Source organism: Eulemur rufifrons, chromosome 7 (genome assembly GCF_041146395.1).
Source record: "Eulemur rufifrons isolate Redbay chromosome 7, OSU_ERuf_1, whole genome shotgun sequence".
NCBI lineage: Eukaryota > Metazoa > Chordata > Mammalia > Primates > Lemuridae > Eulemur > Eulemur rufifrons.
Window position 1 is genome coordinate 155,527,739 of NC_090989.1, and position 17,552 is coordinate 155,545,290.

Genomic DNA, 17,552 nt, shown 5'->3' on the forward strand with positions numbered 1-17,552 from the left:
GTTTTGGTAAGTTTGTTTTGCAAGAAATTTGTCTACTTTATGTTTTAAAATTTGTTTGTTTATTTATTTATTTTTTTTGAGACAGAGTCTCACTGTGTTGCCCAGGCTAGAGTGAGTGCCGTGGCGTCAGCCTAGCTCACAGCAACCTCAAACTCCTGAGCTCAAGCGATCCTCCTGTCTCAGCCTCCCAAGTAGCTGGGACTACAGGCATGCACCACCATGCCCGGCTAATTTTTTCTATATATATTTTTAGCTGTCCATATAATTTCTTTCTATTTTTAGTAGAGATGGGGTCTCGCTCTTGCTCAGGCTGGTCTTGAACTCCTGAGCTCAAACGATCCTCCCACCTCGGCCTCCCAGAGTGCTAGGATTACAGGCGTGAGCCACCGCGCCCGGCCTGTTTATTTATTTTTTGAGACAGAGTCTCACTCTATTGCCTGGGCTAGAGTGCCGTGACGTCAGCCTAGCTCACAGCAACCTCAAACTCCTGGGCTCAAATAATCCTACTGCTTCAGCCTCCCGAGTAGCTGGGACTACGGGCATGCACCACCATGCCCAGCTAATTTTTTCTATATATTTTTAGTTGTCTGGCTAATTTCTTTCTATTTTTTTAGTAGAGATGCAGTCTCACTCTTGCTCAGGCTGGTCTTGAACTCCTGAGCTCAAATGATCCACCCGCCTCAGCCTCCCAGAGTGCTAGGATTACAGGAGTGACCCACTGCACGCCGCCTGTTATTTTAATTATACTATTACTTTTTAATGTTTGTAAGATGTTTAATGATAATCCCTTGTTCAAAACCAGATTTTAAGAATTTGTCTCTTCTCTTTTTCTTGATCAAATCTAACTAGGTTTTTGTTGCTAACGTTGATCTTTTCAAGAAAGTCAACATTTGACTTTCTTTTTTTAAATTTTAAAATATTAAGGGGGTACAAATGTTTTTGATACATGGATAGCTTTTATAATGCTGAAGTCAGGGCTATCAGTTTGCCCATCACCTGAATAGTGTTCATTGTACCTGTTAGGTATGTTTTAACCTCTCTCCTTCTCCCCTCTCCCTCCTTATTGATTTCTAATGACTTTTACTTCTCTCTGTGCCCATGTGTGCCTATTGATTAGTTCCAAATTATTAGAGAGTACATGTGGTATTTGTTTTTCCATTCCTGGGATACTTTACTTAGGATAATGGTCTCCAGTTCCATCCAAATTGCTTCAAAAGACAGTATTCCATTCCTTTTTATGGGTGAGTAGTACTTCATGGTAATATATATACCACATTTTGTCAATCCACTCATGAATTGATGGGCACTTAGGTTGATTTGACATCTTTGTGATTGTGAATTGTGTTGCAATAAACATTCAAGTGCAGGTGTCTTTTTGATAAAATGACTTTATTTCCTTTGGGTAGATACCCAGTAGTGGAATTGTTGGGTCGAATGGTAGGCCTATATTTATTTCTTTGACTAATATCCATACTGTTTTCCATAGAGGTTGTACTAAGTTGTAGTGCCACCAACAGTGTATAAGCATTCTTTTCTCTCTGCATCTATGCCAGCATTTATTTCTTTTTGACTTTTTATTGATAGTCAGTCTGACAGAGCTAAGGGCATCTCATTGTGGTTTTAATTTGCATTTCCCCGATGATTAGAGATGTTAAGCATTATTTCATTTGTTTTTGGCCATTTGTTTATCTTCTTTGAAAAGCTTCTGTTCATATGTTTTACCTACTTCTTAATGGGGTTGTTTTTTTCTTGCTGATTTGTTTGAATTCTTTGTAGATTCTGGATATTAGCCCTTTATTGGATGCATAGTTTGCGAATATTTTCTCCCATTCTGTAGGTAGTCTGTTTGTTGATTATTTCCTTTGCTATGCAGAATCTTTTTTATTTAATCAAGCCCCATTTATTTATTTTTGTTGTTGCCTAAAAAACAGCCCCGTGGGCTGCCCCTGGGGGTGCATACTCCCAGGTCAGCTGAGCAGCTGCATCCCTGTGCTGGAGAAACTTCCCCATGGGCTGTTCCCAGCAGATATATCCTCAGGCCGTCCAAGCAACTGTGTGCCTGTGCTCCTGGCCAGAGTAACAGCACTGTGCCCCAAATGCTAGTGAGCTAGGCCCCATGTTGGCTGACCCACCATGTGCATGGATGCACCCCAAACCTGAGAAATAGCCCAGTGAGCCCTCCCTTGGCAAAGCTGCACCACTGACACTAGAAACTCTCTCAGTGTAGGCCACTGAGAAACTTGCAAATGCCACTAGTGTGGTTTACAAGTGAAGAAACTGCATAGAGACTACACTACTGCATCTACCTAGAACCCAGGCCAGTGCACCCCACCAAAATGACACTACAAGACCCATTGATACATGTGTTTCCTTATGAAACCTACTCCATAAAGTTGGAAGAGGGTACATTTTCACCAGATTAATAGAAATCTATAGGAACACATCAACCATGGAAAAGCAATGAAACATGTCACTTCCAAAGAATAACATGAATTATCCAGTAACAGACACCAATCATAAGGAAATATATGAAATGCCAGAAAAAAATAAAAGATAATAATCTTAAGGAAACTCAGTGAAATATAAGAGAATGCAGATAGAAAATGTAACACAACCAGGAAAAGAACTTTGAAGGACAAATTAAACAAACAGATTTCATAAAAAAGAGCCAAACAAATCTTAGAGCTGTGGAATTTAGTCAATGAAATAAAAAATACCATCAATAACTCTAACAACAGACTAGACCAAACAGAAGAAAGAACTTCTGAACTTGAAGACAAGTCTTTTGAAATAACACAGGCAGCCAAAATAAGTAAGTAGATAGATAGGTCACTCTTTTGAAATAACACAAGCAGCCAAAATGAATGAATGAATGAATAAAAGAATAACAAAGAATGAAGAAAGGCTACAGGATGTATGGAACATCATTAACAAATATTCATATATTGGGCATTCCAGAAGAAGAGAAGGGAAAACATATTTAATGAAATAGTAGCAGAAAACTTAATAAGTCATGGGAGAGATGGATGTCCAGGTCTAGGAAGTCTAAGAACCACAAATAGTTTCAACCCAAACAGGACCTCCACAAAGCTCATTATAGTCAAATTGTCAAGACTTAGAGACAAAGAAAATATTTTAAAAGTTTTGAGAAAAGCATCAAGTCACATATAAGGGAATCTACGTTAGACTAACAACCGATTTCTCAGCTCAGGCCAGAAGAGAATGGGATGATATATTCAAAGTACTGAGAGAACAAAAACTGTCAGCCAAAAGTATTATACCCAGCAAAGCTATCCTTAAGAACGAAAGGAGAAGTAAAATCTTTCACAGCCAAGCAAAAACTAAGGCATTTGTCACCACTAGACTGGCCTTACGAGAAATGCTTAAGGGAGTCTTATGTGTGAAAGTGAAAAGATAATAATCACCATGATGAAAATATGTGACACTATAAAAATCACTGGTAGAGCCGATACAAAAAGTAGAAAAAGAAAGGAATCAAACCTTATCATAGAAAATCACCCAGTCACAAAAATAATCAGACAGGAAGTAAGGAACAAAGAATGTTGAAAGCAATCAGTAAAATGACAGGAATAAGTCCTTACCTATCAGTAATATCCTTGAATGTAAATAGGTTAAAATTTCCATTTAAAAGCTATAGACTTACTGAATGGATAAGAAAAATAAGACTGAACTATATACTGCCTACAAGAAACTCACCTCACCTGTAAAGACACACATAGACTACAAGTGAAGGGTGGGAAAAAGAAATTCTATGCAGATGGAAACCAGAAGTGAACAGGAGTAGCTATTCTTATACCAAACAAAATTAACTTCAAGTTAAAAGCTATAGAAAGAGACAAGGACATTATATAATAATAAAAGGATAAATTCAGCTAGAGAATGTAACAAATGCAAGTATATATGCACCCAATACCATAGCACCCAGATATATAAAGTAAATATTGTTAGATCTAATGGGAGATATTGACCCCAATACAGTAATAGTTGAGGATTTCAAAACCCCACTCTCAGCATTGGAGAGATCATCTAGACAGAAAATCAATAAAGAAACGTGGGATTTAAACTGTATCATATACCAAATGGACTCAGCAGGCATTTACAAAACATTTCAGCTAACAGCTATGCAGTTCACATTTTTTCGATCAGCACATGGAGCATTTGTTCTTCAGGATTGGCCACATGTTAAGACACAAAACAAGTTCTAAAAATTAAAAAAAAATGAAAATTATATTAAGGACCTTATCTGACCACAGTGGAATAAAACTAGATATGAATAACAAGAAGAACTTTGGAAAATGCAAATATTTGGAAATTAAACAACATACTCCTGAATAACCAATGGGTTAAGGAAGAAATTAAGAATGAAATTTAAGAATTCCCTGAAACAAGTCCTAGCACTCTGGAAGGCCGAGGTGGGAGGATCCCTTGAGCTCAGTGAGACCAGCTTGAGTAAGAGCAAGACCCTGTCTCTACTAAAAATAGAAAAAAATTAGCTGGGCATGGTGGCACGTGCCTGTAGTCCCATTTACACGGGAGGCTGAGGCAGGAGGATTGCTTGAGCCCAGGAGTTTGTGGTTGCTGTGAGCTAGGTTGACACCACAGCACCATAGCCCGGGCAACAGAGTGAGACTGTGTCTCAAAAAAAAAAAAAAAAAAATTCTTGAAACAAATGAAAATATAAACACAACATACCAAAACCTATGTAACAAAGTAAAAGCAGTACTAAGAGGCAAGTTTATAACAATAAATGCCTGTGTCACAAAAACTAGAAAGAGTTCAAATTAACAACCTCATGATGCATTCCAAGGAACTAAAAAAGAAAGAACAAACTAAACCTAAATTTAGTAGAAGAAAAGAAATAAGAAAGATTAGAGCAGAAATAAATGAAATTGAAATAAAAATTCAAAAGATCAGTGAAACAAAAAATTTGTTTTTTGAAAAGATACACAAAATTGGCAAGCCATCAGCTAGACTAAGAAAATAAGGGAGAAGACCCAAATAAATAAAATCAGAAATGAAAAAGGAGATGTCATAATGGATACTACAGAAATACAAAGGACCATTAGAAACTACTATGAAAAACTGTATGCCAATAAATAAGAAAAACCTAGAGGAAATGCAAAAATTCGTGGACAAATGCAAGCTACCTAGTTTGAACCAAGAAGAAATAGAAAACTTTAGTAGACTAATAACAAATAGTGAGATTGAATCAGTAATAAAACTCTTCCAACAAAGAAAAACCCAGGACTGGATAGCTTTACCTCTTAGTTCCACCAAACTTTTAAAGAAGAATTAATACCAATTCTCAGACTATTCCAAAAAATTTAGCTAGAAGGACTTCTTCTTAACTAGTTCTACAAAGCCATCATACGTCTGATACCCAAACCAAAGACACAACAAAAAAGAAAACTACAGATCAGTATCCTTGATGAACACAGGTGCACAAATCCTCACCAAAATACTAGCAAAATGAATCCAACAACACACCAAAAAGATAATATACCATGATCAAGTGGGATTTGACCCAGAAATGCAAGATTGTTTCAGCATACAAAAATCAATAAATGTGATACATAACATCAACAGAATGAAGGACAAAAGCCATATGATCTCAATAAATGCAAAAAAAAGCCTTTATTAAAATTCAGTATCACTTCATGATAAAAATTCTTAGTAAATTTGGTGTAGAAGGAAAATACCTCAACATAAGGGCCATATGTAACAAACCCACAGCTAACATCTTACTATATAAAGAAAAGCTGAAAGTTTTTCTTCTAAGAGTTAGAACAAGACAAGAATGCGTACACTCACCACTCTTATTCAACATGGTACTGGAAGTCCTAGCCAGAGCAGTCAGTCAAGAGAAGGAAAGAAAGAGTATTTACATTAGAAAGGAGAAAGTCAAATTGTCCCTCTTTGCAGACAATATGATCTTACATATAGAAAAACCTAAAGCCTACCAAAAAAATTCTTAGAACTGATAAACGAATTCATTAAAGTGGCAGGACACACAACATACAAAAATAAGTAGTTTTTTTATACCTTAACAGTGACCTAGCTGAAAAGAAGCCAAAAAGGTAACCTGTTCACAATAGCCATAGAAAATGAAATGCTTAGGAAAATAACTTAACCCAGGAGAAGAAAGACTTCCACAAGGAAAACTACAAAACACCAATGAAAGAAATTGAAGAGGATACAATTGAAAAGACAATTCATGCTCATAAGATTAGAAGAATTTATACTGTTAAAATAACTATACTATCCCAATCTACAGATTCAGTGCAATCCTTATCAAAATACCAATGACATTTTTCACGGAAATGGAAAAAAAGTCCTAAAATTTGTATGGAACCACAGAAGACCCCAAATAGCTAAACAATCCTGAGCAAAAAGAACAAAGTTGGAGGTATCACACTACCAGTTCTCAAAATATACTACAAAGCTATAGTAATCAAAATAGCATGGTTGTGGCATAAAAACAGGGACATAGAGCAGTGGAACAGAATAGAGAACTCAGAAATTAATTGACATATATACAGCCAACTGACTTTTGACAAAGGTGCCATGAACACTCATTGGAGAAAGGACAGTCTCTTTAATAAATGATGCTGGGATATTTATGTGCAAAAGAATGAAATTCAAACCCCACCTCTCACCCTGTATAAAATTCAGCTCAAATCGGACCATAGACCTAAATGTAAGACCTGAAATAAGAAAAGTACTGGAAGAAAACACAGGAAAATGTTTCAGGACATGGGTCTAGGAAAAGATTTTTTGATTAAGACTGCGGGGAGTCTATGGGAGACTATGCTCCCAGCAAAAAATCGGGTCCTTCAGGCAGGGTTAGTTGCAAAGGATGAAAAAATAGTGGGAAATAGAAATAAAACAATACACAGAGGCAAAAATATAGTTTGTAAAGAATAGATTTATGAAAATAGGTAAAAGAGGGTACTTGGAGGTCTACACGATTTTCCCATCAATCGTGAAGCCTAGATTGACGTTTTACATCAGTATTTATAGGTACAGTGATCGGTTGCTAGTAGTAACAGATTTACATAATAACAGGTAGTTCGTTTTAGGTCCAAAGTCTCCCAAAAGGCTTCTACAGATCCTTAATTAACTCTACCTATGTGAACAAATGGTTACAAAATCTTTTTAGGGCAACTTCTAAGTTTTAAGATAAAGCTATCACTTTAGCAAAAATAGAGACATTGTGGCTCTGGTTATTGTGTATTAGGACAGAATTTTCAGAAGTCAAGCAAGAGCTGTCCCTTACGCTAATTACTTTAAAAACATGGGTCCCTCTCGGCCTGTCTGGGGCGGCATGTCTTTTTTGATCAGCTCCCATCCCATGGCTCCATGCAAACCTGCTTTGTTGTTCAAGGGTTCTCAGGGTGAGAACCACAGGCTTGAGACTGCAGCCTTACCTTGGAATGCAGCTGCTACTGACCATTGAGACGCCCTCCTGAGGCGAGGCAGCTTTTGATATGCAAACTAACATGTTCACATTTTCCTTCAGGGCAAAGCCTTGCAAAACTCCTGAAATCATTTCTGTCTCTAAAAATATAGGGGCATTTCCAAAAATCAATATTTCTTAGGCTCAGCATAAGACCTCAAAAGCCCTGGCACAAATAGCAAAAATAAACAAATGGGATTATATCAAGCTAAAAATCTTCTGTGAAGTAAAGGAAATAGTTAACAGAGTGAATAGGCAACCTGTAGAATGGGAGAAGATATTTGCAAATTACTCATCTGATAGCAGATTAATATCCAGAGTATACAAGGAACTGAAACATTTTAACAGCAATAAATACCACATAGATTAAAAATGGGCAAATGATCTGAAGAGACATTTCTTAAAAGAAGACATACAAATGGTCAACAAATATATGAAAAAATGCTCAATATCACTGATGAGGGGAATGCAGATCCAAGCCACACTGAAGTATCATTTCACCCCAATTATAATGGCTGTTATTAAAAGGATAAAAAATAACAAACGCTGGTGAGGTTGCAGAGAAAAGGGCCGGTAGGAATATAAATTAGTACAGCCATTATGAAGAACAGTATGGAGGTTCCTCAAACCACTACAATTGGAACTATCATGTGATCCAGCAATCCCAGTACTGGGAATTTATCCAAAGGAAAGAAAGTTATTATGTTAAACACCTGTACCCTTAATGTTTATTGCAGCACTATTCACAATAGCCTAGATATGGAATCAATGTAGATGTGTAACAACAGATTAAGGGATAAAGAAAATAGGGTGTGTGTGTGTGTGTGTGTGTGTTCACACACACACACACACACACACAACATGGAATGCTATTCAGCGATAAAAAGAATGAAATCCTCCTATTTGTGGCAACATGAATGGAACTGGAGATCATTAAGTGAAATAAGTAAGGAATAGAAAGTTAAATACTGCATGTTCTCACTTGTATGTGGAAGCTAGAAAAGTTGATCTCATAGAAGTACAAAGGAGAACAGAGTATACTAGAGGCTGGGAAGGGTAGGAAGAGGGAGGGATAGGGAGAAATTTGTTAAAGGATACAAAATTATAGCTATACAGGAGGAATAAGTTCTAGTATTCTATACCACTGTAGTGTGACTGTAGTTAATAATAGTATATAGTTCCAAATAGCTAGCGGATGTTGATCATTCCAAATCCAAAGAAATGATAAATATTTGAGATGATGGATGCTAATTACCCGTATCTGATCACCACACATTATATGTATCCAAACATCACTATGTACCCCACGAATATATACAATTATTACTTAACAATTAAATAAAAATTTTAAAGTAAAAGAAAACATCATGTTACCTGCAAACAAGGATATTTGACTTCTTCCTTTCCAATTTGGGTGCCCTTCATTTTTCTCTTCCCTGTTTGTTCGGCTAGGATTTCCAGTATTATGTTGAATAAAACTGGTGAAAGTGGCATCCTTGTTTGGTTCAAGATCTTTTTGAAAAGGCTTTCAATTTTTTCCATGTTAAGTATGATATTAGCTGTGGATCTGTCATATATGGCCATTATTGTGTTGAGGTAAGTTACTTCTGTGCCCATTTTGTTTAGAATTTCTTTCATGAAGGGATATTGAATTTCATCAAATGCTTTTTCAGCGGCTCTTGAAATGATTATATGGTTTTTTTGTCTGTGATTCTGTCAATGTGTGATGTATCATGTCTCTGATTTGTATATGTTGAACCATCCTCGCATCCCTGGAATGAATCCCGTTTGACCATGGTGAGTGATTTTTTTAATGTAGTGTTGGATTTGGTTTGCTAATATTTTGTTGAGGATTTTTGCAACCATGTTCATCAGGGATAGTGGCCTGTAGTGTCTTTGTTTTGTTTTGTGTTTTTATTGTGTCCGTGTTTGGTTTTGGTACCAGGGTAATGCTGCCTTCATAGAATAAGTTTGCAGATAGTCCTTCCTCTTCAATTTGTGGAAATAGGACTTTTCTTCTTAAACTATTGCATTTTGACAGTTTTGTCCCCCATGTCGAAAAATATGAATTATTTATTTGATATATTAGACAAGAATAGAACTAAATATCCACTTGTACTGCAGCATCACAAGAAATTATTCTTTTACCACAGTGTAAGGTTTAAATGCAACAACGTGCGCAGGGGTACTTGTAATATAAAACGTAGTAAGATTGCTGCTGTCTTGCCAAGTACTTCCAGTCTTTACTCAGGGACTGTTGAAATACTCGTGGTCCAAATAGTTTTATTGATACAAATGTTTTTTTTTTTAAGAAAATAAAGGATTTAAAAAGACAAATCATCCCAGCACCTTGGGAGGCCGAGGCAGGAGAATTACTTGAGTCCAGGAGTTTGAGATCAGCATGGGCAACATAGTGAGACCCCATCTCTACAAAAAATTAGCTGAGCATGGAAACTTGCACCTGTAGTCCCAGCTACTTGGGAGGCTGAGGAAGGAGGATCTCTTGAGCACAGGAGTTCGAGGCCGTAGTGAGCTATGATCACGCCACTGTACTCCAGCCTGGGCAACAGAGTAAGACCCTGTCTTTAAAAAAAAAAAAAAAAAAAGACAAATCAAAATGCTTCAGTAACCATATAGTCAACCGAAACTTTATCTATTTAAATTAGTTATATTTGCCTCCCACAATTAAATCTTTATTTCACTCAAACTAGAACAATAGATCTTTCATCTTTAAGTATCTTCCTTGCCCAATAATTCCAAGGAAAAAATCCAAAATTATTAATAAAGAAAAATGTAGGAATTAACACACCCTTTTGTTTTCAATATTGTAAATTTAATATTTAAATATTAAAAAGTCTTTAAAGTTTGTAATTTTTAGTAGGAAAACATTATCTTAAAGGGTACCTTTATGGAAAGCCCCTGTAAGATGTTACATTTGGGGCAGAAGGGTAGAGATTATCTTCAAAGCATTAAAACTCTTTTGATGAGAAGGTCAGAGGTACACTGGTTGGTATTACTGAGACATTTATTAGATGATCTATTTTGCTTTTCCTTCAGCAAATGCTTTTTTATTTGTCAGAGGATATTATGCTTGACTTCCAATTTGACAACATACTGAGGAGATTCATCACTTTTGGGTTGTTCTGGTGTTTTGGCACATTTGCTATGTTCTGGGCCACATCCTAGAAGGCCACCATAACTTCTGGATCCTACGTGACTGCCAGAATCTCTAGATCCTAAGAATTTCATTGAATCTGAGCATTCCTGTTATTCCAGGAATTTCTGCAGGAAAGTTACCAGGCATTTCCCCCAGGAAAGCCGCCTGGAAAAAGAGCCATAGTGAGCTCCTGTTTGTCATCTGGCTTCTTCCTCCCTCTGGGGTCTTTCATGCTCTTCTGGAGCCTTTTTAATTCTTTCTGTTCTTTCTTTGATCTCTTGCTCTTCACATTTCCACCCATAGTTTCTCTGATATTCTGGGCCCTTGCTTGAACTTCTTTCAACATTTCACTAGCATCTTCATCATAATCCAGTTTACAGGCAACATCATGAACTGCTTCTTCCCAGTGGCCAGAAGTCTGTGTGCTTTTCCTATCCACTTGTAAGGCTGAGCTGAATCAAGATTTATTTCAATGGCTCTATCACAGTCTTGAAGGGCAGCATTTGGCTTCTGTAATTGGACGAAGACACTGGCTGTTTTGGTGTACAAAATGGCCAAGTAAGAATTCAGCATGATGGCATCTGTGAATAGTCAGTGGCCTTCTGTAGTTAACCATCTTTTAGAGCTTCAGTTGCATCCACTTTCTTATCATTTGCCTGACCCATCATCTCCTTGGTTATCTCTACATTTTCATCTCCCATTTCTTGAGGGACATCAGGTGTCTGGTTCAGTCACACCTTCATTATTAGTTGATGGTTTGTCCATCTTTATGTTTTCCTCTGTTTCATTACTATGTTTTCTTCCTTGATATTTTCTTCTGGTTTAGGTTTTTGAGTAGCAGGTGGTATTTTACCCTCATGTTTTCCACCTAGTTCCTCAGGAAGTGCATTTCTGTGGTGTGCAGAATGTTCAGGTCCTGCTTACACATTTTCATCAAGGCTTGAACCTCACTCTGGAGCTTGTGGTGGCCCTTGGTCAGGAGGCAGAGGGTGTGGCTGTGGAGGCTGCAGCCTGATTCTAGGCCCAGATAGTAGCTCACTATGACCATGTAGAAGGGGGTGAGGGTTCTTTATATAAGTCTAGATACCAGTCTGTGTGACTTATGTGGTTTGAAATTATTATCTCTCATCTGTAGCTTGTCTTTTTATACTCTTGACAGGGTCTTTTATAGAGAAAAATTTTTTAATTTTGTTGAAGTCAATTTTTTTTGTCATGAATTGTCCATTGGATGTCAAATCTAAGAGTTCTTGGCTTAGCCCTAGATCTTGAAATTTTTCTCCTGTGTTTTTTTCTAAAAGTTTAATGATTTTACATTTATGTCTGTGATCCATTTTAAGTTAATTTTTTATAGAAGGTTTGAGGCTTAGATTGAGGGTTATTGTTTAGTATACAGATGTCTACTTTTTCCAGCTTCATTTGTTGAAATATTGTCTTTCCCTTATTAAATTGCTATCACACCTTTGTGAAAACTTAGATGTATATTTGTATGGGTCTATTTCTAGGTTCTCTATTCCATTAATCTATGTGTCCATACCCTTGCTAACACTGTACAGTCTTGATTACTGTAGTTATATATGTCTTAAAATCTTAAAATCAAGTAGATTGTTTGTTCTCATTTTGTTATTTTTCAAATTTTTTTTTTTTAACTGTTGTAGTTTCTCTGACTTTTCATATAAGTTTTAGGATAATCTTGTATATAACTAAAAAAAAACTTTGCTAGGATTTTTGTAGGAATTACATTAAACATGTATTTCAATTTGGGGAGAATTCATACCTTCTGTTTATTGAGTCTTCTGTGAATATGAAATGTCTCGTTGTTTAGATGTTTGATAATCTTTTTCAGTGTTTTCTACATACAAGTCTTGTATCTGTTAGATTTATACCTAAATATACTATTTTTTTAAGTGAGTGTAAATGGCATATTTTAAATTTTGGAGTGTATACATTCATTGCTGTAATATAGAAATATAATTTATTTGTGTATGTTTATTTGTATCTGCAGTCTTTTAGAACTCTCTTTTCTAGGAAGGTTTTTTTTTTGTAGATTCCTTCATATTTTTTATATGGACAGTCATGTCATTTGCAGATGGGGAATTTTAAGTTTTTTTCTTGTATATTTTTTATTTCCTTCTTTAATTTTTGCCTTATTGCACTGGATAGAACTTCCAGCACTATATTGAATATGAGTGGTGAAAGTGGACTTTACCTTGTTTCTGATTATAGGAGGAAAATATTCGCTCTTTCACCATTAAATATAATGGTAGCTATAGGTTTTCTGTAGGTGTTTTCTATCAAGTTGAGAAAATTCTCTTCTGTTTCTGTTTTTTGAGAGTTTATTTTTATCATGAATGGGTATGGAATTTTGTCTCATGCTTTTTCTTCATTGATTAATATGATTATGTGGTTTATCTTTAAAATATTAATATGGTAGATTACATTAATTGATATTTTGAATATTGAAAATGACTTTCATCCTTATAATAAACTTCACAGTGCATAACTATTTTTATATATTGCTGAATTCTATTTAATAACATTTTGTTAGGAATATTCACATCTATATTCATGAGAAATATTGGTCTGTAATTTTTTCTTCATACTGTCTTTGATTTGGGTATCAGGGTAATACTAGCTTCATAAAATGAATTGGGAAGTATTGCCTTCTCTTCTTTTATTCTATGTTAGGGATTATAAAATATAATTAATCATTTGGTAGAATTTAGTAGTGAAGCCATCTGGGTCTGGAGATTTCTTGAGAGTTTTAAACATATGAATTCAATTTCCTTATTAGTGACTGTTCAAATTATCTATTTCATGTTGGATGAATAGTGGTTTTTGGTATTTTTCAAGGAATTAGTCCATTCCTTATAAGTTGTCACAGGTGTGTAGAGTTTTTTGGTAGTATTTTTTATTATTCTTCTGATGTCTACAGGGCCTGTATTGATATCCCATTTCATTCCTAATGAAATCAACAATTTGTGTCATCTCTATTTTTTTCTCTGTCAGTCTTACTGGAAATTAGGTTGGTTTTATTGATCTTTTCAAGGACCAACTTTATGTTTCATTGATTTTCTCTTTTGTTTTTCTGTTTTCAATTTTCATGATTTCTGTTTTTTATTCCTTCTTTCTGCTTGCTTTGGTTTTATTTTGCTATTTTCCCCTTTAAATTCTTGATGTTGGAGCTTAAGTTATTGATTTGAAACTTTTTATGTACATTCAGTTGTCATAAATTTCCCATCCAGCACTGCTATCCCAGAAATTTTGATGTTTTGTTTGTCATTTTCATCCAGTTCAACATAATTTTTTATTTCCCTTGAGAATTCCTCTTTGATGCATGGTTCCTCTTTGATGCATGGATTATTTAGAAGTAAGTTGCTTTGTTACCAACTGTTTGGAGATTTTCCTCTTATCTTTCTGTTATTGATTTTTAGTTTGATTTCATTTTAAGTGGGAATGGTGCTCCATGTGTTATTTCATTTCTTTTAAACTTCTTGAGTCCCCCCCTCCCCGCCCCATATGATCTATCTTGGTATATGTCCTGTGGGCACTTGAAGTGAATGCATATTTTGCTTTTGTTAAGTGGCTGTTCTGTGATTGTGATTAGATCTTGTTGGTTGATGGTATTGTTGAATTTCTTTATCATTGCTGATTTTCTGTGTACTTGTCCTATAAGTCTTTAACTAAAATGGTAGATGTGCCTATTTTCTTTTTATTTCTATCAGTTTTACTTCACATATTTTGTAGTTCTCTTGTTTAGGGCATACGCATTTATGATTTCTGTATCTCTTGGTGGTTGACCCTGTATCATTATACAATGTCTCTTTTTGGTTTGGTAAATTTCTTTGCTGTGGAGCCTACTTTACCTTAACTCCTGCTTTCTTTTGGTTAATTTTTGCATAACATATCTTTCTCCATCCTTTTACTTTCAGTTTGCTTATATCGTATTTAGATGAGTTTCTTGTAGACAACATACATGTTGATCATGGACCCCTATATATGCTCTGCTTATCTCTTTTATTGTGTTTATACCGTTTACATTTAATATAATTATTGATTTGTTAGGACTTAAGTCTCCCATTTTATTTTTTTGTTTCATGGTCTATTCTTCTTTTCTTTTTCCTGCTTTGTAGTTTACTTGAATATTTTTAAAAAGAATTCTATTATGATATATATTTATACCTAGATATATGGTGTTTCTGAATCTATCTCTTTGCAGAACTCTTCTAGTGGTTACTCCTATGTTTATATTATATATACAGAACTTATCACTGTCTGCTGGTGTCATTTTTTCAGTGCAGTAAATTGTAGAAGCCCTTATCTTTTTTGTATCACTTTATTCCCCCTTTATAATATAATTGTATTAAATATTTCCTCTATACATTAAGAACCATATAGCATTACAAGTTTTGTTTCAATGATCAAGCATAATTAAGAAAATTACAGAGAAGAAGGAAAATCTATTGTATTTACCAATAGTTTTGCTTACCTTTTTGTTTCTCCCTTACTGATGTTGCAAGATTCTTTGTTTTATTGTTTCCTTTCTGTTCAGAGAATTTTTTTTTTTTTTTTTTTTTAGAGCAGACCTACTGGTGACAAATTCTTTTGGTTTTTCTTCATCTTAAAATGTTTTGATTTCTCTTTCATTCCTGAAGGGTATTTTTGGTGGAGAATAAGATTCTAGGTTGACAGTTTTAGCAGTTTAAAAATGTGCCACTTCTTTCTTCTGTGGTTTTTTAATTAAAATTTTAAGGAATGTGATTTAAAAATACTGTTATTTTATATATTTTTTTAAAAACTAAAATATATGGCAAAATATACATAAGATAATATTTACCCTGACTATCATTTAGTACATTCACAATGTTTTACAAATATCACCACTATCTCAAAACATTTTCATCACCCCAGACAGAAACCCCTGAACCCACTATGCAGTTATTCCTCCATCCTCTAGTCCCTGACAATCAGTCATTTTGTCTCTCTGGATTTGCCTATTTTGAATATTTCATATAAATGAAATCATATAATATGTGCCTTTTGTGTCTGGCTTCTTGCACTCAGCATAATGGTTTCAGGGTTCATCCATGTTATAGCATGTATTAATGTATCAGTACTTTATTCCTTTGTATGGCTTAATATTCCATTGTGTGGATATACCGTAGTTCATTTATTCATTCACCAGTTGATGGGTATTTGGGTTGTTAGGAGCTTTAGGTCATTGTGACTAGTGCTGCTGTTCTTTATGGTTTTGATGAAAAATTCCCAGTGATTTAAATTGGTTTCTTTTTTTTGTTTTGTTTTTTTGTGAGACAGAGTCTCGCTCTGTTGCCCAGGCTGGAGTGCAGTGGTGCAATCACAGTTCATTGCAGCCTCTGACTCCTGGGCTCAAGCATTCCTCCTGCCTCAGCCTCCTGAGTAGCTGGAGCTATAAGCACATGCCACTGTGCCCCGCTAATTTTTCTATTGTATAGATGGGGGTCTTGCTATGTTGCCTAGGCTGGCCTTGAACTCCTGACCTCAAGTGATCCTCCCATCTTGGCCTACCAAAGTGCAGGTGCGTGAGCTACTATGCCCGGCCTTGAATTGTTTTTTTACTCTATGTGAAGTAGGGTGTTTTTCTTTGGCTGTAGTATTTAGAAGTGTAAATGTGTTGTGTCTTGGAGTTTGTTGTCTTTGGGTTTATTCCTGTTTGAGATTCATTCAGCTTCTTGAATCTGTAGGTGTATATCTTTTACCAAATTTGGAAAGTTTTCTGTAATTTTTTTATTTTACATTTTTTTATTAGAGCTTATTTTTAAACAGTTTTAGGTTTATAGAAAAGTTGTGCAAAAAGTACAGAAAGTTCCCCTTTCCCCTACAGTTTCTCCTTTATAAATATCCTGCATTAGTGTAGAACATTTGTTAAAATGGATGGACCAGTATTGATATAGTGTTAATATTATTCATCATTTACATTAGATTTCACTCTTTTTGGTGTATAGTTCTGTGGTTTTTAACAAATGCATAATGTCATATATCCATCATTCCAGTATCATACAGAATAATTTCACTGCCCTAACAATACCCTGTGCCCCTCCTTCATCCCTCCTTACCTCCCCTAGAAACCCTGCAACAAACTGTTCTTTTTATTGTCTCTATAGTTTTGTCTTTTCTAGAATGTCATATAGGTGGAATGATACAGTATGTAGCCTTTTCAGATGACTTCTTTGACTTAGCAATATGCAGTTGTTTCCTCCATATTTTTGTGACTTGATAGCTCATTTATTTTTATTGCTGAATCATATTCCATTGTATTAATATGGATGTACTGCAGTTTGTTTATCCATTCACTTATTGAAGGACATCTTGGTTGCTTCCAGGTTTTGGTATTTATGAATAAAACTGGTATAAATTTTATGTACAGATTTTTTCTTGTGTGGACATCAGTTTTCAACTCAATTGGGTGAATACCTAGGAGTGCAACTGTGGGATCATATGGTAAGCCTATGTTTAGTTTTGTATGAAACTGCCAGAATGTCTTTTAAAGCAACTATACTATTTTGCATTCCCACTAGCAGTGATGCTTCATGTTCTTACCAGCATGCCATTATTTCTTCATATACTTTTTCAGTTTCAGGTCTCTCCTTGGGCTCCTCTGATACCACAACAGCAGGATAATGGAGTTTAATTGATGCTGGTTAGGGATGGAAGTCCAGGTAACCCAGTTAGTCTCCACTGCCACTGTGTGGTGGGGGCTTGTTATTAGCTACTAGGGTAGAAAGTTTTGGCTCCCTATCCAGCCTTCTCTGGCATTAACCCAGTACATGGTTTGAATGCTGCTGTACCACCTGATGAGAGTGAAAATTCAGTATCTCCAGTTGCTCTTGCTTGTGTGAGTGGGGATCAGGCCACATTTTGTGTGTGTGTGTTTGTGTGTGG

At 35.5% G+C, this 17,552-nt stretch overlaps 1 protein-coding gene and 1 pseudogene across 1 annotated transcript in view; one reads left to right on the top strand and one right to left on the bottom strand.

Annotated features, from left to right (window-relative positions):
• DOCK3 (dedicator of cytokinesis 3) overlaps positions 1-17,552 on the top strand; it is a 599,641-nt gene that overhangs the window by 144,259 nt on the left and 437,830 nt on the right. The window lies entirely within an intron of this gene.
• Positions 10,546-11,682, bottom strand: LOC138387800 (hsc70-interacting protein pseudogene; annotated as a pseudogene).